The 25,911-nt window shown below is 39.0% G+C and overlaps 1 pseudogene across 1 annotated transcript in view; it reads right to left on the reverse strand.

Moving 5' to 3' along the window:
• LOC149747799 (N-acetylneuraminylgalactosylglucosyl-glucoside beta-1,4-N- acetylgalactosaminyltransferase 2 pseudogene) overlaps positions 1-25,911 on the reverse strand; it is a 106,832-nt pseudogene that overhangs the window by 69,566 nt on the left and 11,355 nt on the right. Inside the window, exon 2 of the transcript XR_016395510.1 lies at positions 19,799-19,888. The product of XR_016395510.1 is annotated as an N-acetylneuraminylgalactosylglucosyl-glucoside beta-1,4-N- acetylgalactosaminyltransferase 2 pseudogene (transcript). The remainder of the gene's footprint in view (positions 1-19,798; positions 19,889-25,911) is intronic.

The following is a 25,911-nucleotide window of genomic DNA, read 5'->3' on the forward strand; positions in this document are numbered from 1 at the left end:
AAGGGATCTAAATGAGTGTGACATGACTGGATTTGTGTTTTGGGAGGACCCTTCTGGCGGCTAGTGTGGACATTGGATTAGGGCCTGGAAAGATGCCTGAACAGACAGCTTTATGCCAAGGTGCCTTCCTTTCTATCCTCTTGTCTGCCACATAGGGGCCTCAGGAGGGCTGGATTTTGAAGACTGACATTTGCATATAGGTTGAACCATTAGAATAGGTTCCAGACCTACCTGTATACATGATTGCTTTTGCAGTCAGCAGAAGGCATGGAGGGTGCAGACTTGTCGCTGGGAGATATAAGAATGAGGCTGCTCAAGAAAGTAGCTCAATGGTTTGATCTAATTTGTACTTACAAGCCTTAATTTATCATGAATAAGATTTCTTCTAATCATTATTAGGTTTACACTTAACTCCCGAAAGCCCCTTCTGTATTCTAAGAAGCGTTTGCTTTATGTATTAACGCTGGCCTCAGCTCAGCCCCAGCCGGAGCCCCAGCCTCAGCTACTGGGAAATCTCAAAGCTCTCTTAACCTCAATTGGCATAGCTCCTTTCATCAGGATTTACCCTTAGTAATTTACATCTTAACAACTCTGTTAACACAGATAGACCATCATGCTATGAAATTCAAGTGGGATTTGCAAAGAGCTTTTATGGCCTAATACGACCCCTTAGATTGTATCTTGGAGTATGGTTTAACCACCTCATCAGAATCAAGAGTTTTAACCATCCAAAACCATTTTTTTAAATGCTGACTTAATTGCTGTTGTATTTAACTGCCTTTTCACACATGTGTTAGGCATTTTGCACATATGTAACCAAATGAACTAGAGACTGAATTTCTACAGTAATCTTAAGAGCCAAGAAATAAGAATGGAGGATTTTATTCTACAGTTTAAGATGCACATGCCGTAGCATGTCTGGCAAGAGACAGAAGCCATGTAAAGGGTTGTCATTTGCAGCCCTGGGAATCTTCTTCTACCTGTTAATTTACTCTCAGAGAATAAAAATGCATTGCTCGATCTGGGCCTTGGAAAGTGACTTCTATGCTACAGCAGATGAAGGTGTTAGGTGAGGTTCTGCATCAAGAAATTTTCAAACAACAATGACAGCCAGGCGTGTGCCTTCTGAATGCCATCTATGCCTTCCTTTACTCTCAGCATCTTCTTTCCCCTGGCCTACAACTAAAGTTCCAACAGGAGGTTTCTGGGATTTCCGGGCAAGCAGATGGCTATCCAGAGCACGGCTATCAATCCACTTGGTGTAGAGTTAGTTAGGATGAAAGGTGCCTCCTCTAGAAAAATTCCCACAAAATCTGAAAGGATGGGCGATTTCACAGCATATGGGCAGATATTCTAAGGATCTCTAGTAAGAGATAAAAACCAACCTACCTAATCTGTAGAGCCAATGTCACCATTTACTCCTCCTAAGAGCTTTATTATTCCAAAAATCTTATTTTCACCTTATATGTGAATTTTTTTTAAATCAAGACATTCTCCCCTGCCTCCCCAGGCCAGGGAGTCCATCCCAATGTTCACTAAATTTATTACATTTACACATATTTTTATTATAAACCTACTATTTGTAACAACCTATGGAATTGAACTTGTTTTCCTTTTCCTTTCTTCTTCTGCTTTAATTTTTACTTTCTCTTGATGTTATAACAGAAGCAACACAATGAAGAGTCCAGAGGTCTCTATGTTAGCTTGGACCCTGCCAATACTGCCGGAAATCATAGAAGGTCAATTAACCCTTCTAATGTTCAGATTCCTTATCCCTCAAAAGGGTGACAGAAACTTTCTGGATCGCTTGCCTCACAAGACTGTTGTGAGCCTCAGACAAGAACCATGTCTGTGAATGCAGTCTAAAACCCACAACGAGCTAGAGCAAAGAAAAGGAGTTTCAAATTTTCCATAGATATTTCACATCAAGCATCATGTAGGTTTGATATACTTACTTTCCTTTGATATCATCCATAACTTTGGCTCTCAAGTAGTTCACATTTTTAGAATTTAATAATAATTCGCTGCATGTGCTTCCTGTAATATTTATAACCAACCCTGAAGACAATAACTTTCTCATCTGAGAACTAAAGATTTTAATGGTTATGATTCCACATTAAAATCATTTTAGGACTTCCCTGGTGGCACAGTGGTTAAGAATCCATCTGCCAATGCAGGGAACACGGGTTCAACCCCTAGTCCGGGAAGATCCCACATGCCGCGGAGCAACTAAGCCCGTGCGCCACAACTACTGAGCCTGCACTCTAGAGCTTGTGCTCCACGACAAGAGAAGCCACTGCAATGAGAAGCCCGCATACTGCAACGAAGAGTAGCCCCCGCTCGCTGCAACTAGAGAAAGCCCATGAGCAGCAACGAAGACCCAACACAGCCAAAAATAAATAAATTTAAATAAATAAATAAATAAAATCATTTTAAATTATACAGTATCAGGCCATCATTTAAACCGTTTCAGATCTAAGAGATTTGCTGACATGTCTTCATATACTGTCTACTACTGTTGGATTGTTCTTTCAGTCCACAAATACTGATTAGGCAAACACTGAAGAGTGCTAGCTGCAGAGACCATGCAGCTGCTGGGAACTAGGAAGTGAGTAAAAGAGGAAATTAAGGAGAGCATACATTATAGATTGTGAATTTGGGGAAGATTTTATGGGAAATTTTTCCATTTTTTTAAAGAAAGCTTCTTTTCAGATTTCCACACTTCATCATTAAAATTTACAATGATTTTTGGGGGCTTCCCGGGTGGCGCAGTGGTTGAGAATCCACCTGCCAATGCCGGGGACACGGGTTCGAGCCCTGGTCCGGGAAGATCCCACGTGCCGCGGAGCAACTAAGCCCGTGTGCCACAGCTACTGAGCCTGCGCTCCAGAGCCCATGCTCCACAAGGGAAGTCACTGCAATGAGAAGCCTGCGCACCACAACGAAGAGTAGCCCCCGCTCACTGCAACTAGAGAAAGCCCACGCACAGCAACGAAGACCCAACACAGCCAAAATAAATAAATAAATAAATAAACTTTAAAATTTACAATGATTTTCAAAATGTGTCTTTGGCAGTGGAGATTATGTTAGGTCTGGTAAAAATCCTAGCAGATTTCTCTTTTAGCCAACAGCTCATCTGAAACTTTTTACCAAACCAAGAACATAAGAGAACTTACGATGAAGTTTGGAGGGTAGGAGACCCAAAAATCAGCTGATAGAAAATTAAGCTTTTCTTGGATGGAGACTGTGTAAAATATTTTTCACTTACGTATAGAACTGCTCAGAGCAATGTCTGTGGAGTTGAATTCAAAAGCTCCAAGTGCCAGGAACAACAATTGCACTAGATCAGGTCCAGGTACATGTAATCAGACTAGAAAGAGGAATTTTCCAAAAATCTGAGTTTTCTTTTCATCTATAATATTGCTAGCAAATGGAAATGCTACTAGGTTAAGTCCTAGCACTTTTTTGGCTATAAAAGAGCCACATATACAATAAACATAGGCTATTATGCATTGTCAACTCTAGATCACAGAGAAAACAGTATGGGTGCCTCCTAATGGCTAGTGATCTCCTAATGAAGTGCAATTGTGTATTGATAAGAAGTATTAAACTATTTCTAACTTATTAAGAATATTATTTGAATTTCATTTCTCTGTTAAACAAATATCTCTAATATTAAATAGTATGCTTCTGTTTGGGCTTATATATTGAGGAAAATTTGAATTGTACAAGTATTTGCTGATCATGTATAGAATTCAAGCACCATATTTTCAAATTAAGCTCGCTTTTATTTAAGGTTTTTCCTTTAAAAATATATTCAACCAAGTAATCTATATTTTATTGTATTCAAACAAATACACATAGAAACCTTTAGAAAAAGTTAACATGCACCATTTTCTTTTTCAACAAAACACGCCTTTGGAAGGAAATAGTACGATTAGCCAAAAGCAAATTACCAAAAGGACTGACGTGTTGTAAGACTCTGGGTTTAGGAACTGTGTAGCAAAACCATGTTGTCTTCTTTAAGGGCTGCAGGGCAGAGATTAGCTGACTTCTATGTCTAGCAGCATGGTAGGCACAATCCTCTGAATGACCCTCCTGATAAACACCAGTAAAATTGCTGGATAAAATATTTTAAGTACTTCTTTAAAATGAATAACTGACATGAAAAAAAGGTCAGGAATCTTCAGAAGAAGAAAAAACTTGGGAATTAAATGAATACCAAAGTCAGCTAAATGAAACCACACAACTACTAGAAGAAATGTGGGTGAGTTCTGCTTTAACTTCAATGTAGTAAAAGACATTCTAACTGTAATTCAAAATCCAGAGGCAATAAAACTGGAAGAAAATATTTGACAGGTTATCACAGACAGAAGGTTAATATATCTAATTTTAAAGAACTTTCAAAATTTGGGAGAAAAAAGACCAAAAATCCTTAGAAAAATGGGCAAAACACAGACAATTCACAAAAAGAGATCTCAAATGGCCCTAAAGCATATGGGCCCTAAAGCAATGAAGGGAATCCAATAACAAATGTTTATTCTATTGGGTAAGAGATGGCATTTCTTAGGAAATACACTAAAGTACATAGCAGTAAAAGGGCCATGGTGCATGAAATGTAATGATTCAGGAAATAACTATTATATATAGAGAGAGAATGAAAAGAGAGAGAAAGAAGGAGAAGAGGAAAGAGAGTGAGAGTGCAAATGGTAAACCCAATGGGGTGAAACATTAACAACAGGTGTACTGGGTTGATCGTGTCCCCCAAGAATTCATGTCCTTCCCAGAACCTCAGAACCTTATTTGGAAATAGGGTTCTTACAGATGTAATTGAATTAAGATGAGGTCATACTAGAATAGGGTGGGCTCTTAATCCAATATGGCTAGTGTTCTTAAAAGACAAGAAGGAACACAGAGACAGACATACACAGAGAGAAGGCTACATAATGAAGTAGGAAGAGATTGGAGTGATGCTTCTATAAGCCAAGGAATGCCAGGGATTGCTGGCAACACCAGAAGCTAAGAGAGCATGAAACAGATTCTCCCCTAGAGCTTTCAGAAAGACTATGACCCTGTCGACACCTTGATTTTGGACACTGAGCCTCCAGAACTATAAGAAAATAAATTTCTGTTGTTTTAAGCCACCCAGTTTGTGGTAATTTGTTACGGAAATCGCAGGAAACAAATACAACAAGCAAATCTGGGTAAAGGATGTACAGAGTATGCCTTGTACTATTTTGTTTTGTTTTTTGTAACTTTTTGTAAGTTTGAAAGTATTTTCAAATAAAAACTTTTTTAAAGGATGTAAAGACAAACAAACAACAAAACGAAAAACAGAACAATAGGCCTTCTAAGAATCTTATGGGTCTTGTCCCGTTGCAGTCTCACAGGGAGATTTGTGACTGTGACTTTTGTCTAATGGAGAGGATTGTAAGTTGATGCACAAAAAGCTTACAACAGTATTTTCAAAAGTATTTTATCAACTTAGACTGAAAACAACAGAGATAATGAAAAGAAGTCTTTGTATTCCCAAACTGCTACGGACAGGAAAGAGCCTTAGAGAACTCCTCAGCTTCAACCACACGTCATTTCTTATGGAAAAGGAAAGGGGACTCACGGGGCAGAACCAAGAGCCCAGAGAGCAAAGATCCCTGGAGAACGATCCCAGGCATAGGACTGAGCCCTAAGCAAGGAACCTGCAATATCCCCTAGCTGAATTTCAGAATAGCCCCAGACAGGTAAGTGCTGTGTACTCTCCTGTTTCCTGTTTTTGAATGGGAGGGTTTCACTCCTGTATGTTGAATGTGTAAGGAACAGAAAACTTGTCTCTTCTCTTCAGAGTCTTCGGATTAAAAGGAATGAAACTCTGACATGGATGGACCCAGAGATTATCATACTAAGTGAAATAAGTCAGACAGAAAAAGACAAATATCATATATCGCTTATATGTGGAATCTTAAAAAATGATACAAATGAACTTATTTACAAAACAGAAATAGACTCACAGACATAGAAAACAAACTTATGGTTACCAAAGGGCGAAAGTGGGGAGAGGGATAAATTAGGAGTTTGGGACTAACAGATACACACTACTATACAGAAAATAGATAAACAGCAAGGACCTACTTATAACACAGGGAACTATATTTAATATCTCATAATAACCTCTAATGGAAAAGAATCTGAAAAAATTATATATATATATATATATATACACATACACACACACATATATATATCTGAATCACTTTGCAAAAAAAAAAGAAAGAAAGAAAGGAAAAGGAAAAAAAAGGAGTGAGATTCAAGGAGTTGTACCTGAGGAATGGTACCCCACCGAGAAGCCTCATCTGCACTTGGACCTGATCAAGATGATAAGATCCTGGGCTGCAGGTTAATTCTTAAATGGATGACACTTGGTGGTCTTGGGGATAAGGAATGAGTTTATTTTGCACATGTGAGGGATGGAAACTGTTGTAGTCATAAGGCAGACTGGGGAAGAGGGTATTTTCCAAATATGGCACAATAATACTGTCATTCCACATGATCTGTTTACAATGTGACTTTGAGTCTTCTCCCATTAACAGAGGAGGTCAATAACAGGGTTGCCAGATTTAAGAAGGAAAAATACAGGAAGCCCAAATAATTTTTAGTGTGTAACCCAAATATTGCATGTGACATACTTAATACTAAAAAAAAAAAATGTGATTTATCTGAAATTCAAAGTTAACCGAGCATCTCATATTTTATCTGGCAACCCTAGAATTTCTCACCCTTAAATCTGGGTGACTTTATGATTATGGCAGGTATGATGCTATGTGACTTCCAAGGCTAGGTCATAAAATGAGGTACAGATGCCTGGTTTCTCTCTTGGGTCGTTTGCACTTAGAATATAGTCCCATGCTATGAGCAAGCCCAAGCAGCCTGTGGAGGGGCCACATTAAGAGGAACAGGGGCTGCTGGCCAACAGCGCTGGCTAAGCTCCCAGACAACAGCTGGTACCAACTTGCTAGCTGTGTGGTTGTGTGAGAGCTATCTTAAGAGTGGATCTTGATTCCACCCCATAGTTGAGCCATCCCAGTTGTGCCACTAAGTTTCAGGGTTGTTTGTTATGTAACAATAAGATAACTAGAAAACTAGGGGGGAAAAATAGAGAGATAGAGAGAGAGAGAGAGAGAGAGAAAGAGAGAGAGAGAGAGAGAGAGAGAGAGAGAGAGAGAGAGACTGAGATTTTAAGGAACTGGCTCATATGACTTTTGAAGCTTCGCAAGTCCAGAATCTGCAGGGTAGGCCAGCATGGAGACCCAGAGAAAAGCTGTATTCCGAGTCCAAAGGCAAACTTCTATCAAAATTGCTTCTTGCTTGGGAGAGATCAGTCTTTGTTTTATTAAAGCTTTCAACTAACTGGATGAGGCCCACCTATGTTATGGAACGTAATCTGCTTTACTTAAAATCCACCAACTTAAATGTGAATCTCATCCAAAAAACACCTTCACAGAAACATCCACAATATTGTTTCACCAAATATCTGGGCACCATGGTTCAGTCAAGTTGACATAAAATTAGCCATCACACACATCAAAGGCTCAGAGCTCAGGATTCCAGCGCTTTTCTTCTGGGCCCTGGAGAGGCCTTGACGCTTTATTATGTACAGCTTCACTGGAAATGACAGAAGTACATGCTCTTTGCTGCCAAAATTTACCATTGATTGGCACTGATGCTAAGTACCTAAATTGCAACTCTGGGGGTGTACATTCATTTGACGACAGAACAGATTTGAAAAATCCATTCAATGCCATATAGGAACTAACCCAAGCAGCAGGATTCTTTATCAGAACCTCATGAAGTATGGGAGGAAGACAAGGTATAGTCTTGATAACAGGCACACGTGCTTTAAGGCTTTGACACTAATGACCAGTATCCAGAGATGAAAACAGAGGTGAGGGTTAATCAGTACTTCTACAACCTTCAGTACTTCCACTTATCCCTGACCTATGGAGAATGGGGAGATGAGAACATTCAGTGCTGTTCCAAAACTGTTTCTGGAACATACCCGACAAGGGATGGACATGACAAGAGCTTCTCTTCCCACCTTGCAAAAATCCTATGGTGGATGGAGGAGTGTCTTGCTTCAGGGAGGCCTTTCCACAGCTCTCTCTTATCTCTCCACCTTCAAGTCGTATGCTGACCCCATCCCTCCTCTTGTTTAATCAAATCAGTTTCTCCTCCTTGAAGGAAAAGGAGGGGTACTCTTTATGTTATAGACCAGAATATTTCCAGAAATCTAGGTAGAGAGTGATCAATACGTGATATCTTGCAATATATCTGTTTTTACTGGGTAAAACTCTACCTCCAATTTGGATTAGCACTAGAGAGTCAAGTTCCAGATACCTGGGCCCTTACTTCCCAACTATTTCACATCCATGATACCCATATCTCACATCTAGAAGAGAATTTGACCATATCTACAAGACCAACCTCTTCTTTCTCTAACTGGACAGTCACCCATTATCCTGAATTCCTATGATGCTTGTACATCATTTTACTCACTTATTTGATCAAAAACACAATCAAAGTTGGGCCACCTCCCTGAAGTTTGAATAAATCATTTAATCCCTTAACATCTCTGAGCTTCAGCTTCTTCTTCTGTAAGAGTAACAGTTGGAACATGGCAATTACTATGCCTGCCTCACAGACTGTTGTGACTATCAGATGAGACAAATCGGGGGAAATGCTTCAAAATTTAAAAAGCAAAGAAAATCACAGAATATAAATTATTATATTGTCAGATCTGCCTTATACTGAAAAAATTCAGAAAACAGAAATTTTGTCTGTCCTCCCTTTCAATGTCATCATTCATTCCAAGTTCAAAATTCTGAAGTCATTTTCAATATCACTCTTTTTCATTCTCTCGTCCAAAGGCCATTAAACCTTTGAAAAAATCCCCTACATTCTTCTTTCACTTTCCATCTAGGATGTTCTCAAGGCTATCTTTAATTCTCCCCTACCCACCTCAGCCAGCAACCTCCAAATCCAATCCTTGTGACACATGACTGCCGTGTTATTCTTCTTAAGTCATTTATGTTTAGAATTCCATTCCCCTCCTCAAGAATTACCAGAATCTCCTCACTTTCCTGTAGGATAAATTTCAAAGACCTTCACTTATCTTCTCTTCCAGTGCTCCTCTTCATAATCTGCCCAATCAGTAAAATCTTTCCTCATGTCCTGGTCATTCCAATGCTCATAATCTCTAATACTTTGCTTATAAACTATTTTTCTATACTGGGTGATCCTTGTTTTATCCCATTCTGATAAGAAGTCTAATGTGGTTTATGGTGCTCAGCTCAGCCATGAATCATTAGAAGGAAATGTTGGTTTGTGTTTGCTCTCATAATAACGCTAGTTCCATCAACATCGCTGATGTCCAGCCTCTTTGTACATATGAATCCGGGTAAGATGCTTGATTAGGTTTATAAGTACATCTTGTCCTACAAGACTAAGCCAACAAGGGTAAAGACATTTTATTGAACAAAAAGTGTCCAATGATTAAGAAAAATTAGTACTTGCAGCAATCAACCACATTCCTCTCCGTTTACATCTAAAGTTATGACCACTTAGAGCAATGGAAAAAATTTTGTGTTCTAGAACAGAAAGCAACATTTTAAAAGTATAAAGTAAACAAGGAGGAAAAATGTCAGAAAATCACCTCAAGAAGTCCGCCTCATCTTAAGAAGTTATCCACTTAAAATATAATTTCAAAAAGTTAAAATGACTTTTAACTTGCAAATACAAAATGAACACAAGTCAAAGATTTTATTCGATATTTTATTTTACTCAGGCTATTAATTAGTAAGAGAAACAGTAAGATATTAAGACTAGCTTAAAGGAGAATTTGAATATATATATGTCCATATATATGTATATATATATACATACATATATATTGAATTTATATTTCTGAAATATCTTTGGAATCCTGAAATCGATTACCTAATAGATGTAAAACTGATTAATATTCTTAAGCCCAACAAGATATTAATGTTTAGGCTTCTCTTTTTTTTTTTTTTTGCGGTACGCGGGCCTCTCACTGTTGTGGCCTCTCCCGTTGCGGAGCACAGGCTCCGGACGTGCAGGCTCAGCGGCCATGGCTCACGGGCCCAGCTGCTCCGTGGCACGTGGGATCTTCCCAGACCGGGGCACGAACCTGTGTCCCCTGCATCGGCAGGCGGACTCTCAACCACTGCGCCACCAGGGAAACCCTAGGCTTCTCTTTTTTACCGAGAGAAATCAATTTTACCTCTACCAGACAAAATTCATTTGCATTGCTAAGGACAATAATCATATGTACTACAATCAGTTTTTTATAAATTACCTTCTACCCCTATAGAAGGCCCATAGAAAACCAGTGAAAGAAGCACACCTGTTTTCAATTAGGCAACCCCCAAGTGTACACTAGACAATATCCAGCACTACACTGAAAGGACATACATCAATCTCTTTTGCCCATTTCCATGTCTGGGACAATGTTTCCTGATGATCCCCATGTAAGCAACACTCCACAGAGAAGTATAATAGGGAAAAAGAAAGCAGGGGTGGTCTGTAGTTAGATCAGCCAAGGCCACAAAATGGAAAAAGAGGAAGGGCAAATTAAAGCTGATGCCCCAATAAAACACAGTGGGTGGACAGAGGTGCCATCTTGACTTTCAATGCGCTGCTTCTAGGACTGTCACTAAGACCTTGCAAACAACCCAGACTCCTATTTGCAACTCCCTAAAAGCTTCCCAACTCAGCCAGACAACAGAGGAGTGCTATACCACAGGCCAAGATGTGGTGGAGGTCTTGAGCTGATTCTGATCAGTTCAAACTAAACCTAAGGCACAAGTCTTTGGTCTCACGCACCAGGATACTGCCTTCCTTCAGGAGGATTATGGATGTCCTAGGACACCAAGTAAGAGGTAGTCCCATACAGAGTGGTTGGGTACATTCCAATCAAAAGCTCTGAAAAGAAGGTCATAACTCCTCCTGCTGAGGGGTCATGAGTGGCAAGTTGACCACCGCTAGGGAGTTTCTTATTAGGCAGCTAAACCCAAGGGCAAGTAGTAAAGCTCCTCAACCCAGGGGATGCTCAAAAGGAGAGACAGCCTGTGGACACTGGTCTAACTCCTTTATGGCTCATGGGTAGTGAATACTTTAGCTGCTTGCTCAAGCGGGACATGGAATGGTCTCCAGATGCCATCTGTCTTCCTTTCCCCATGGTCCATCCCAGTTCCACCAAGCTCTCCCCTAATTGGTTGTATCTTCCCCTTTCTCTCGCAACCCTCCCAGCCTAAAGAATGTCCCCAAGCTTCCTCTTATCAAAAAGTCTTCCAATCTATAGTCCAGTCACTTGAGTTTCTCCCCTTTCACTGAGGCTTAGAGTTTTGAAACACAAAAACAAGGATGGCTTTCTTTCTGTCTTCTGCTGTGCCTTTCCTACCCTGATGCAGGGAATGTGGAGTGCCCATTTGACTGGCTGAGAGAAGGGCCAGAAGGACACAATAGGAACAAAACTGAATCAGGTACTATTTCAACAGCATCATACCACAAACATTGTCTCAAAAGCATGGAGTGGATTTGAGACACCAGTGACCCAGCCAAGATGACTGGCGACATAGCTTACACCATCCACAGCTGCACTCAGAGTCAATGCTTCTCTTTCACAATGCTGTTTATTCATTCATTCATTCAAAGATGTTAATGTTTTGAAATTATATTTTGTTAACTACTTTGTCCAAGTAAAGGAAGCATGATGTATAAAATATCACATAAAAATAAAGGAAAAAATTACTTTGGAGGTGAATATAATATTCAGAGTCAACATAGGTCAGAAAACATACTGGATGAGAGAACTCCTGAGTTCAAATCGTCATTTGAACTGAGAAAACACTTGTGAAGAACAAAGGAAAATGTAACTGACTGAAGTGCCGTGGACCTTGCAATACAATCAATGGTGATAGAAACAAACTTCCATCTCTATGCAGGTAGAATCGGATACAGAAAATCCATATACCTCTGAATTGAGCACCTACTGTAGGAAAGGTATTTTCCTGTTAAAGCCATAAGTAAAAGTAAGGTGAGACATCAAAGGAAGAAGATTTCTGTGAGAATAAAAGCTACTTTTTTCAGGAGAAAATCAGTTGGTAAATGGAGTTGGGGGGTGGGAGGGACTTAACGTGTTGGAATCTCATTCACAAGAGCTTGGAAAGCTGGTGAAGAAGTTGTGATGAAAACTGTCAACCTGCCAAAACTTATTATTTATGCTATGGCTCATGGATGCTCTGGAAAATTTGATTTTAAAAAACTGTGAATTTCTTCTCAAAAATGCATAAATACACAACTTTTAAATGTTTTATTTCATTGAAAATTGATTTGTTCGATAACCTGGTATCGATATTGCATAGTGGAAAGAATATTGAATGGGCTCTGCCACTGACATAGGTGAGTTCATGTAACCTCTGTGGGTCATCTGTAAAATGAGAGGGTTGGGCTAAATGACCTCTATGTGCCCTTCTAGAACTAACATCATACATGTTTGTAATTGAAGAGAAATTCCATATTCCTTAACGAAGGATCTTGCATTGAAAGTAGGCACCCTTGGGGAAAAGGGTGTCTTCCCCCACTCACTCTTTTCTCCTGAGTTCTCCCTTACTCTTAAAGTCCCTGGTTGACTTTTGTAGTTACCATCATGCTGACTTCAGAAGGACTCTGCATATCCTCATGCCCAAGATGGACACAGGCCCTTGCCTTGGTCTCCTGAATAATGCTTAGATGCACCTCAAACATTTAAAATGGAAATACACACAGAGAGTAGCACACATCTAGAATAAATTGACTCATAAGCTATGACTTACTCATGCTCACTTTGTGATCTGCTGCAGGGGTCCCACTCAGTCTACATCCTCATGGGCCTCCAGGGCTAAAAAGGCAAACTTGAACACTCCTCACCTGAAGCTGTCCTTATAGAAACCTAGACTCCTCATTGTTCAGGCTCAGAGAGGGTGAGAAAGGCTCAGTTATTTCTTTTATCCACTGAGTTCCCCCTTACAGTGGTTCTGGCCTCTCATCTATATGACAGAAACCAAGAATGGTCTTTTGAGACCTGAAACCATAAAACGTCTAGAAGAAAGCATAGGCAGTATACTGTTTGACATTGGTCATAGCAAAATTTTTTTGGATACGTCTCCTCAGGCAAGGGAAACAAAAGCAAAAATAAACAAATGGGACTATATCAAACTAAAAAGCTTTTGCACAGTGAAGGAAACTATCAACAAAATGAAAAAGGCTGCCTACTGAATGGAAGAAGATATTCTCAAATGATGTATCTGATAAGGGGTTAATAGCAAAAATATACAAAGAACTCATACACTCAACATTAAAAGAAAAACAACCAACTTGATTTAAAAATGGGCAGAGGACTTGAATAGACATTTTTTCAAAGAAGACATACAGATGGCCAATAGGCACATGAAAAGATGCTCAACATTACTAATCATCAAGGAAATGCAAATCAAAACCACAACGAGATATCAGTTCACACCTGTCAGAATGGCTATTATCAAAAAGACAACAAATAACAAGTGTTGGTGAGTATGTGGAGAAAAGGGAGCCCTCAGGCACTGTTTGTGGGAATGTAAATTGTTCAGCCACTATGGAAAACAGTATGGAGATTCCTCAAAAAGTTAAAAATAGAACTACCATATGGGGACATCCCTGGTGGCACAATGGTTAAGAATCCATCTGCCAATGCAGGGGACATGGGTTCGATCCCTGATCCAGGAAGATCCCACATGCCACAGAGCAACTAAGCCCGTGTGCCACAACTACTGAGCCTGCGCTCTAGAGCTTGTGAGCCAAAACTACTGAGTCTGTGTGCCACAATGACTGTAGCCCACGTGCCTAGCACCTGTGGTCTGCAACAAGAGAAGCCACCGCAATGAGAAGACTGTGCACCACAACGAAGAGTAGCCTCCGCTTGCCACAACTAGAGAAAGCCCATGCACAGCAACGAAGAACCAACACAGCCAAAAAAAATTAATTAATTAATTGATTTTTTTAAAAAGGGAAAAAAGTCTTTAAAAAAAAAAAAAAAGAACTACCATATGATCCAGCAATTCTACTCCTGGTTATTAATCCAAAGAAAACAAAAACACTAATTTGAAAAGCTATATGTACCTCTATGTCCATTGCAGCATTATTTACAGTAACCAAGATATGGAAGCAATCTAAATGCCCATAAATAAATGAATGGATAAAGAAGATGGAGTACATACTTACAATGGAATACTACTCAGTTATAAAAAAGAGAATTACATCTTGCCATTTGAGACAACGTGGATGGACCTAGAGGGTATTGCACTAAGTGAAATAAGTCAGACAGAGGAAGACAAATACTTTGTGATTTCACTTATATGTGGAATCTAGAAAACAAAACAAAGGAACAAACATAACTAAATAGAAACAGTCATAGATACAAAGTACAGACTGGTGGTTGCCAGAAGGGAGGGGGTGTGGGAGAAGAGAAAGAGGTATAAACTTCCAGTCACAAATGAGTCACAGTATGAAATGTACAGTGTGGGGGAATATAGTCAATAATTATGTAATATCTTTGTATAGTGACAGATGGTAAAAAAAAATGCACAAAAGAAATGAATGACCTTTTGGAAGACCTCACCCTCACCACCACCATGAATTCAAGAGTCACGCTCTGGTGGGATTCCGTTTGATCCTTCTATTAGGACACAACACAGTAACCCCAGCTCTCCTACTGGGAAATAACACAGAAAAGATATATATGAAAATAGACCAATATTATACACTTTGGTAATTGCTGTAAGGCAGATGTATCAGTCCAGATTAGAGTTGGTACACGTAACAGAAAACCTAAAGAGGGCCAGGTTAAAACACCATAAATAAACCTCTATCTCTCATGTGAAGAGTTCAGAGGTACATAGTCCAAGGCTGTTAAGGCAACCTCACAGTGTCAATCTTAGATTTCTCCTTCTTTCTGCCCCACCATCTCTAACACACGGTATTTCTTCAAGGGAGCCTTGTGGTCCAAGATGAATGCTGGAGCTCCAGCCAATACATCCACATTTCAGGCAGTATGTAAAGATATAAAAGGCCAGTTCCAGTTTTTGCCTTTTGAGAGGATTTCTTAGAAGTCCCACTCACCATCTACTTGTATTTCATTGGCCAGAGATTGATCACCTGGCCAAAAGGAGTTTAGGAATTGGGCACACTGCCACTCCAAATAAAATCAGGAATCTCTTATGAATGGAAGAGGAGAGAAGGGATATTGGATTGGCTGTAAATTAGCCATCTTTACTTCAGCAGGTGTGTACAAAATACACTCGGAACTCTGTAGGATGCCTGAGGCAGGGTAGGAAAGGCTTCACTGAAACGGTTTAGAATTTGAGTTAAAAGAAAAGGAACAAAAGGAATTAATTAGCTTCCCCAGTTGGTGAAGAACATCCCAGGCCACACAAATAGGATGTGCAAAGACAAAGGGATCAGAATATAGCTTGTAGGGAAACTCTAGAAAGTTTAGACTCCTGGAGACTCCTGGAGGGTGGAGATGAGGTCAGAATGGATGATTTGTACCAGATTGTGAAGACCTTATTATGCTCGATAGAGTGCGGGTTTCAGCTTTTTTTTTTTTAAGTGTTTTTTTTAGATGTTGGGGTTGGGAGTTTATTGATTTCTTTATTTATTTTTGCTGTGTTGGGTCTTCGTTTCTGTGCGAGGGCTTTCTCTAGCTGTGGCAAGCGGGGGCCACTCGTCATCGTTGTGCGCGGGCCTCTCACTATCACAGCCTCTCTTGCTGCACAGCACAGGCTCCAGACGCGCAGGCTCAGTAGTTGTGGCTCACGGGCCTAGCTGCTCCGTGGCATGTGGGATCCTCCCAGACCAGGGCTCGAACTCATGTCCCCTGCATTAGCAGGTAGATTCTCAACCACTGCGCCACCATGGAAGCCCTGGGTTTCAGCTTTTAGGTAAGAGGGAACCAAGAAGCAATATTAAGCATGGGAGTGACACAGTCTAATGTTCACAACTCAAAGATCATTCGGCACTCACGTTAGGATATGTCCATTAATGAGTGGTGCAAGGGGAATTCTGTCACATCCTAAATGGTTCACCCCAATAGAGTCACTAAGAGATGTTAAGAACATCTCTAGTGCTGGGAGAAAAAGGAAGGAGGAGCAAGGCAAACAACTGGGCTAAAAACATTTTCCAAGGGCTTCCCTGGTGGCGCAGTGGTTGAGAGTCTGCCAGCCGATGCAGGGGACACGGGTTCGTGCCCCGGTCCGGGAAGATCCCTCATGCCGCGGAGCGGCTGGGCCCGTGAGCCATGGCCGCTGAGCCTGCGCGTCCGGAGCCTGTGCTCCGCAACGGGAGAGGCCACAACAGTGAGAGGCCCGCGTACCGCAAAAAAAACAAAAACAAACACTTTCCAAGACTTCCTTCCAAAGACACACACACACACATGCAACACACACACACACATGCAACACACTACAGACAAACCCAACATAAACACATTCCAAATCTGCAGAAGTTTACAGGGAATCCTGGGGCTTAGATGAACATAAAGGAGGGAAAAAATTAAGAGATGTATAAAAAAGTAACACTTAATTCTGATCTATTCTTTTGTTCTGTCTTTTATAGATCAGTCTCCCCCACCACCACTTAAATCCTATCTCACTCTTAACATAATGGAGAGCCAATTTTTTAATCAAAAGCCATTTTTAGGATCAAAGAGAAACATATTTCTAGGCGGATAGTATGTTAGTTATATCTTGTAACATCATATGGTAAGGGGTATTCAACTAAAATTAGAGATGATATTCACTGAAATTCTCCAAAAAATCAAATGCCTCCAAATCCGGGGGGGGAAATTGAATCTTTTTTCTTCCAGGATATTTTTCTCAAGTACCAGCGGAAGTGCTAATGAGAGACAGGCCTCCTTGCCATTCAGTGACAAATGTAATAGGTTACATGAAACCACAGAAAATGAGTCTATTTAAAAATGTCAGATACAACACTAAAGGAAAACTAGGTCTTGTATTTTTTCCTCTTGATCATGGTCTAATAGAGACAATTCAGAAATGATTTCTTCTGAACTTGGTGATATTCATGATTGAAATAGTGTTGCTAATGATAACAATGTGTAGAATTATTACATGGAAAGTACTAATAATGCAAATCATATGGTCTGTAGTTGCAGTTCCCCTGCAGATTATTTTTTCCTAGGCATATTTGATTACTCAGAGATTAGCATACTAAAACTCAGATTTGTACTAACATATAGAGAAATGGGGTTTATAAGAACAAAATTAGACAATTAACCAAATTCTCACTTATGCCAGCTTTGCCAGGTAAAATAATGACAATGTAAGGCAGGGGGCACTGAACCAAAAACATTATATTCAAATATTTTTGACATCTTACATTTTTGCTTAGATCTATCAATAAATATTTAATATTCTATAAGACATTACAATATCTGAAAAAATTATATAAGCACTTGCTAAATCAAAGGCACAACTCTTAATTTATTATGTTAAAAATAAGATGCATATTTTGGAATCTTTAAATATTGCCTGACTTCTTAACTATGTTTCCAAGAAAAAAATAGAGTATTTTCTTTTCCCTGTTTAGAATTTTTTAAACTATCTTCATATCCCATACTGTTTATATAGCTGATGGTTATAGAAGACCATTTTTTTCCTTCTATAAGAGAGATCATTTCTAAAGATATATTATATCGCTATGATTACAGGTCATTTCCACTGGTTTTAAGGAGTAATAAAATGAGAATTTAAAAACTGCAAAAAGTACAGGCAGTGTCCTTTTTCATATTAGTGAATTTCTATAACCATGTCCCAAAGCTGATGGGTATAGAGCAATGGGATTTTCTCAAAGAAACAAACCTGTAATGGAGGAACTTTTTTGACCAAAGGCTTGGCATCAAACAAATCATGACTATGACCACAAATGTGTCATAAAAGCAAAGACACAACTATAAATTTTGATAAAATTTAATTAGCAAAAATTACATCTTAAGTTCCATAAAATATACTTATACATTATTTGTTCAAAAGATGTTATTATGCCATATTTGAGTATGCACGATCTATTATATGTATATATAATATAGTATATAAAGGTACATATAAAAGAATATATATACGTAAATATATTCAATATATGCTGTGTCAGACAGTTTTGCCAGCTGATGATGCAATAACAAAAAAACTCAGAAATCTCAGCAGTTTACAACAACAAAGATTTAGTTCTCTCTCCCATTACACATCCTTCACTGGTTGCTTCCACCTCTATTCCATGTCTTCCTCATTCTGGGACCCTGGATAAATGAACAACCCCAATCTGGGACATACTGATCTTGGGGCAGAGAGATAAGAGGAATGACAGAATCCCATAAGGGTAGAAGCCCTCAATGGACCATCTGTTAACATTTCATTGTCCAAAACAAGCCACAAGTTTGATACCAATGGGACACAAAATACAATCTCTCAGTGGGAAGGGCAGAAAATTATTGGGTATAACTTTATTGCTTAAGAGACTTCCTGGAAACATGTTTATCCAAACAATGGACTGTTCAGCTCTCTTCTTCACAGGACAGCAGATCTCTCAACTGGGCAAATCTGGCTGCTTATCAAATGACTTTACCCATCAGTACATCAGAAATACGGCATAGAAGCAAAGCAAAGCTCAGAAGAAAATTCATAGCTGGAAACTTTATATTTACAAACAAGTCTCAAGGTAGGAAAAAAGGAATGTCAAGGAAAGCAGAAGGGAAGAATCATAAAAAGTATTCAATAATGAATTTGAAAAGAAAAAACATAAAACTATTACATAAATCCAAGAGTTGCTTCTTCCAAAAAAAACCCGTAGAAATATATAAACACAAACCATTAGGTCATCTGATCAAGTGGGGAAATGAGATAGCACAAAAGTACAAAAGTTGAAAATGATGATGGAATAACCACAAACACAGAGAAAACTGAAAGATTCATAAGTGACTACTTTGCTCAACTCTAAGCAAATAAATATGAGAGCCTGAATTAAAAGGGTGATTTTTAGAGAAAATATAAATTATTGATAGTTCCAATACTATTTAAATTGTTCCAGAGCACAGAAAATAAAAAGAAAGAAAACTTCTAAATTCTTTTTATAAAACTAGTGTAATACTGGTAACAAAACCCCTAAAAGCCACAAATTAATCCCACTTAAGAATATCAGTGGGGCTTCCCTGGTGGCACAGTGGTTGAGAGTCCGCCTGCTGATGCAGGGGACACGGATCCGTGCCCCAGGCCGGGAAGATCCCACATGCCGCGGAGCAGCTGGGCCCGTGAGCCATGGCCGCTGAGCCTGCACGTTCGGAGCCTGTGCTCCGCAACGGGAGAGGCCACAACAGTGAGAGGCCCACGTACCGCAAAAAAAAAAAAAAAAAAAGAGTATCAATGTATGATTCTACGTAAAATATTAGCCAATAGAATATAGCAGCATATTAACATACCATTTTATTATTATTTATATTTTTGACAAGACCCCCAAAATAGTACCCTTCATCTAGATTCTGAAAAAACTGAGAAATAAGACCCTAGTCTTCTTTATGCTTACAGAACACCTGGAGGCCTAAGTATCATCTCGATTTCTGATAAAGGCTATATTAGGGCCCATAGCTAGCATGCATATCAAAAGGGCTTGCAAAGTGAACCCCAGAATTAAACAGACTTACCCACTCAGTCAGAGGCAATCTTCTACAGGGGTGGAGAGTTGCTTAGGTTATATCATGGAAGAGCAAAGACCTCCTACTCCCTATGGGATGCTAGGGAGAAGAAGAAAGAAAACAGAAATGAGTTAAGCATGAATAGTTTATTCTTCCAAAAGTTACATTATCAGGCAAGTCACTCCACTTTCCCTTGGCAGAGTGCAGAGGGGCTTGAGAGAGGCCAGGACTGTTAAACTAATTGAGGTCCTTCATTTTGAAAAGAAACATTGCGAGTGAAAATTATATTCCAGCTTGTTGGTTTTGTTGGTTTTTTAAAAATTCATTTGGTTTGACCATTAGCCTATGGTCTATATCCATCAAGAGAGAGACCCATTAGGAGAGTATTGCTCCCAGCCTCAGGAGGCTATTCTACCAATAACTGCTCTTTGGATGTCCTTCTAGAACCACTGATGGACAAGACAGATTTTGCCTCCAGAAGGCTATCAACTTGCTTAAGAGTACATTACTTAATAAATCCAAGGCCATGCTATGATTCATGCTCAAAGCTAAAACTTTATTTTATCTACATTTTATTTTCCATTTTAAATTTTGTCCTTGCTACACTGTCTAAAACAGATCATCAGAGGCTCTGCAATGAGAGCAAATGACAACATTAATATACTCCAGTGGTAAAATACAAACACTTACTGTTGTCCTAGAAGCCCCAGATTGGAACCATGAGGACACAGTCAGCTAGATCTATTTTAGAGAAATTGAACATGAGATGGATATTTAAAAACATTAAAGAGCTATTGCTAATTTTGTGCAGTGTAATAGTGGTATTGTTGCTCTTTCTTTGAAACTCCTTATCTGTTAAAGATTCATACTGAAGTATTTAAGGTTAAAATATAGTGTCTGGAATTTGCTTTTAAATGTTCCATCAAAACAAATAAACAGCAACAACAAATAGTTGTGTGAACATACTGTAGAGGTAATAAATGTAAGACTACAGATATGTTTAAGGTATCTTGAAAGCCAAGTAGTCTAATTCTGCCTAGGAAAGTAAGGACAGTGATATTTGAGTGTTGAAAGCTGTGTAGGAATTTTCTGGGCTAATGGGGTAGGGTTACTGGGGAAGAGAATAGCATTCCAGGCAGAGGACGTGAGATATGTAAGCTCACGAAGGTTTGGAAAGTATGTTGAAATGGACATGAAGGAGCACAGGGCAATTCTTCAGTCGAAGCTGTGAACAACCTTAGTGAAAATATTTGAGGTAAAAGCATTATTCGTCTTATTCTCCAGGAGAGAGCATATCTTGGGTCACAAATCAAGCCTTGGTAAATTTAAGAAAGTTGAAATCGTATCAAGTATCTTTTCTGACCACAACGCTATGAGACTAGATATCAATTACAGGAAAAAAAAACTATAAAAAATACAAACACATGGAGGTTAAACAATACACTACTAAATAACCAAGAGATCACTGAAGAAATCAAAGGGGAAATCAAAAAATACCTAGAAACAAATGACAATGAAAACACGAAAACCCAAACCTATGGGATGCAGCAAAAGCAGTTCTAAGAGGGAAGTTTATAGCAATACAATCCTACCTCAAGAAACAAGAAACATCTCAAATAAACAACCTAACCTTACACCTAAAGCAATTAGAGAAAGAAGATTTAAAAAACCCCACAGTTAGCAGAAGGAAAGAAATCATAAAGATCAGATCAGAAATAAATGAAAAAGAAATGAAGGAAACAATAGCAAAGATCAATAAAACTAAAAGCTGGTTCTTTGAGAAGAAAAACAAAATTGATAAACCATTAGCCAGACACATCAAGGAAAAAAGGAAGAGGACTCAAATCAACAGAATTAGAAATGAAAAAGGAGAAGTAACAACTGACACTGCAGAAGTACAAAGGATCATGAGAGATTAATACAAGCAACTATATGCCAATAAAATGGACAACCTGGAAGAAACAGACAAATTCTTAGAAAAGCACAACCTTCTGAGACTGAACCAGGAAGAAAGAGAAAATATTAACAGACCAATCACAAGCACTGAAATTGAGACTGTGATTAAAAATCTTCCAACAAACAAAAGCCCAGGACCAGATGGCTTCACAGGCAAATTCTATCAAACATTTAGAGAAGAGCTAACACCTATCCTTCTCAAACTCATTCTACGAGGCCACCATCACCCTGATACCAAAACCAGACAAAGATGTCACAAAGAAAGAAAACTACAGGCCAATATCACTGATGAACATAGATGCAAAAATCCTCAACAAAATACTAGCAAACAGAATCCAACAGCACATTAAAAGGATCATCCACCATGATCAAGTGGGCTTTATCCCAGGAATGCAAGGATTCTTCAGTATATGGAAATCAATCAATGTGATAAACCATATTAACAAATTGAAGGAGAAAAACCACATGATCATCTCAATAGATGCATAAAAAGCTTTTGACAAAATTCAACACCCATTTATGATAAAAACCCTCCAGAAAGTAGGCATAGAGGGAACTTACCTTGACGTAATAAAGGCCATATATGACAAACCCACAGCCAACATCGTTCTCAATGGTGAAAAACTGGAAACTTTTCCTCTAAGATCAGGAACAAGACAAGGTTGTCCACTCTCACCACTATTATTCAACATAGTTTTGGAAGCTTTAGCCACAGCAATCAGAGAAGAAAAAGAAATAAAAGGAATCCAAATCAGAAAAGAAGAAGTAAAGCTGTCACTGTTTGTAGATGACATGATACTATACATAGAGAATCCTAAAGATGCCACCAGAAAACTACTAGAGCTAATCAATGAATTCGGTAAAGTAGCAGGATACAAAATTAATTCACAGAAATCTCTTGCATTCCTATACGCTAAGAATGAAAAATCTGAAAGAGAAATTAAGGAAACACTCCCACTTACCATTACAACAAAAAGAATAAAATACCTAGGAATAAACCTACCTAAGGAGACAAAAGACCTGTATGCAGAAAACTATAAGATGCTGATGAAAGAAAATAAAGATGATACAAACAGATGGAGAGATATACCATGTTCTTGGATTGGAAGAAACAACATTGTGAAAATGACTCTACTACCCAAAGTAATCTACAGATTCAACGCAATCCCTATCAAACTGCCAATGGCATTTTTCACAGAACTAGAACTAAAAATTTCACAGTTTGTATGGAAACACAAAAGATCCCAAATAGCCAAAGCAATCTTGAAAAAGAAAAACGGAGCTGGGGGCTTCCCTGGTGGCGCAGTGGTTGAGAGTTCGCATGCCGATGCAGGGGACCCGGGTTCGAGCCCTGATCCGGGAAGATCCCACATGCCGCGGGGCAACTAAACCTGTGCGCCACAACTACTGAGCCTGTGCTCTAGAGCCCGCGAGCCACAACTACTGAAGCCCCTGTGCCTAGAGCCCATGCTTGGCAACAAGAGAAGCCAACCACAACGAGAAGCCCGCGCACTGCAACGAAGATTAGCCCCTGCTCACCGCAACTAGACAAACCTCACACACAGCAACGAAGACCCAACACAGCCATAAATAAATAAAATAAATAAATTAAAAAAAAAAAAAGAAAAACGGAGCTGGAGGAATCAGGCTCCCTGACTTCAGACTATACTACAAAGCTACAGTAATCAAGACAGTATGGTACTGGCACAAAAACCAGAAATATATATCAATGGAAAAGGATAGAAAGCCCAGAGGTAAACCCACACACATATGGTCACCTTATTTTTGATAAAGGAGGCAAGAATATACAATGGAGAAAAGACAGCCTCTTCAATAAGTGGTGCTGGGAAAACTGGACAGGTACATGTAAAAGAATGAAATTAGAACACTCCGTAACACCATACACAAAAATAAACTCAAAGTGGATTAAAGACCTAAATGTAAGGCCAGACACTATCAAACTCTTAGAGGAAAACATAGGCAGAACACCCTATGGCATAAATCACAGCAAGATCCTTTTTGAGCCACCTCCTAGAGAAATGGAAACAAAAACAAAAATAAACAAATGGGACCTAATGAAAATTAAAAGCTTTTGCACAGCAAAGGAAAACATAAATAAGACGAAAAGACAACCCTCAGAATGGGAGAAAATATTTGCAAATGAAGCAACTGACAAAGGATTAATCTCCAAATTTACAAGCAGCTCATGCAGCTCAATATCACAAAAACAAACAACCCAATCAAAAAGTGGGAAGAAGACCTAAGTAGACATTTCTCCAAAGAAGATATACAGATAGCCAACAAACACATGAAAGGATGCTCAAAGTCACTAATCATTAGAGAAATGTAAATCAAAACTACAATGAGGTATCACCTCACACCGGTCAGAATAGCCATCATCAAAAAATCTACAAACAATAAATGCTGAAGAGGGTGTGGAGAAAAAGGAACCGTCTGGCCCTGTTGGTGGGAATGTAAATTGATACAGCCACTATGGAGAACAGTATGGAGGTTCCTTAAAAAACTAAAAATAGAACTACCATACCACCCAGCAATCCCACTACTGGGCATATACCCTGAGAAAACCATAATTCAAAAAGAGTCATGTACCACAATGTTCATTGCAGCTCTATTTACAATAGCCAGGACATGGAAGCAACCTAAATGTCCATCAACAGATGAATGGATAAAGAAGATGTGGCACATATATATACAATGGAATATTACTCAGCCATAAAAAGAAACAAAACGGAGTTATTTGTAGTGAGGTGGATGGACCTAGAGTCTGTCATACAGAGTGAAGTAAGTCAGAAAGAGAAAAACAAATACCGTAAGCTAACACGTATATATGGAATCTAAGAAAAAAAGAAAAACATGGTTCTGAAGAACCTAGGGGCAGGACAGGAATAAAGATGCAGATGTAGAGAGTGGACTTGAGGTCACAGGGAGGGGGAAGGGTAAGCTGGGACGAAGTGACAGAGTGGCATGGACCTATATACACTACCAAATGTAAAATAGATAGCTAGTGGGAAGCAGCCGCATAGCACAGGGAGATCAGTTCGTTGCTTTGTGACCACCTAGAGGGGTGGGATAGGGAGGGTGGGAGGGAGATGCAAGAGGGAGGAGATATGGGGATATATGTATACGTATAGCTGATTCACTTTGTTATAAAGCAGAAACTAACACACCATTGTAAAGCAATTATACTCCAATAAAGATGTACAAAAAAGCATTATTAAGTTTGATTGTGCAAAGTTGAGACTAGAGTCAACTTTTCTCCACAGGATCATGCCACTTAGACCATTTAATTTAGACTATTATATTTTGTTAAATCAATCTCCTCATCTAGAATGCCATTTTTTTTCTCCTTTATGCAAATAGTAGCTATCTTTCAAGGCAGGACTCAAGAACTCCTTTCAGTCAAAAGCTCTTCTTACCCAATTTGTAGTTCAGTGAATTCCCCCTCTTCTAACTCTTAAAAGCATGCTATTCAATGTGGCACTTGATAATGAGCTTGTCTATAATATCAGGACAGTTTTATGTAAGATACTCTCATTTCCTCAGCTAGAAGGAGTTACCTTGAACCAAGCCCAGCACAATGCTCAGGATGTTATAAAATTTATCATGTGGAACATTTCCCCAAGCATTGGGAGAAGGCCAGATGTGGGCAGCCAAAAGTTCGGGCATCCACTCAGTCCCCAGAGATACTCTTTGTGGTCCATATCTCAATTTTACCATCTGGGAAGAAAAGATCCAAAAAAAAGCGAGAGAAAAGGAAAATGAATGTGGTTCTCTGACCTCTCTGAAATGTTACAAAAATGAATGATGCTTAAACTAAAAGTTAAGATGCTTAATAATGTCAGAAATTCAACATTAAAAAATTTTTTTTGTTTAACGCTATCAATTTCAGTAAGGAATTCTAAAGAAGACCATAAATGAAAATGTACTCTGTGCTAATGACACGACTACTTTTTAGTTTTCAGGAACTAGACTATGAAAAGATAGGAAAGCATGAGACTCTTTTAAAAGGATCTAAATCGAAGAGAGCAGAAGTTGAACAGAGAAACCATAATAACAGAACAAGAGAATAGGAGACATTTTAGTTCCTCTGTTGTGTGGTACCCAGCATTGTGGAGAACAATATCTCTATTGGATAATTCACAGAG

Source organism: Delphinapterus leucas, chromosome 13 (genome assembly GCF_059928025.1).
Source record: "Delphinapterus leucas isolate spDelLeu-1000000601 "Yukka" chromosome 13, BTC_Dleu_Yukka2, whole genome shotgun sequence".
Taxonomy (NCBI): Eukaryota; Metazoa; Chordata; class Mammalia; order Artiodactyla; family Monodontidae; genus Delphinapterus; species Delphinapterus leucas.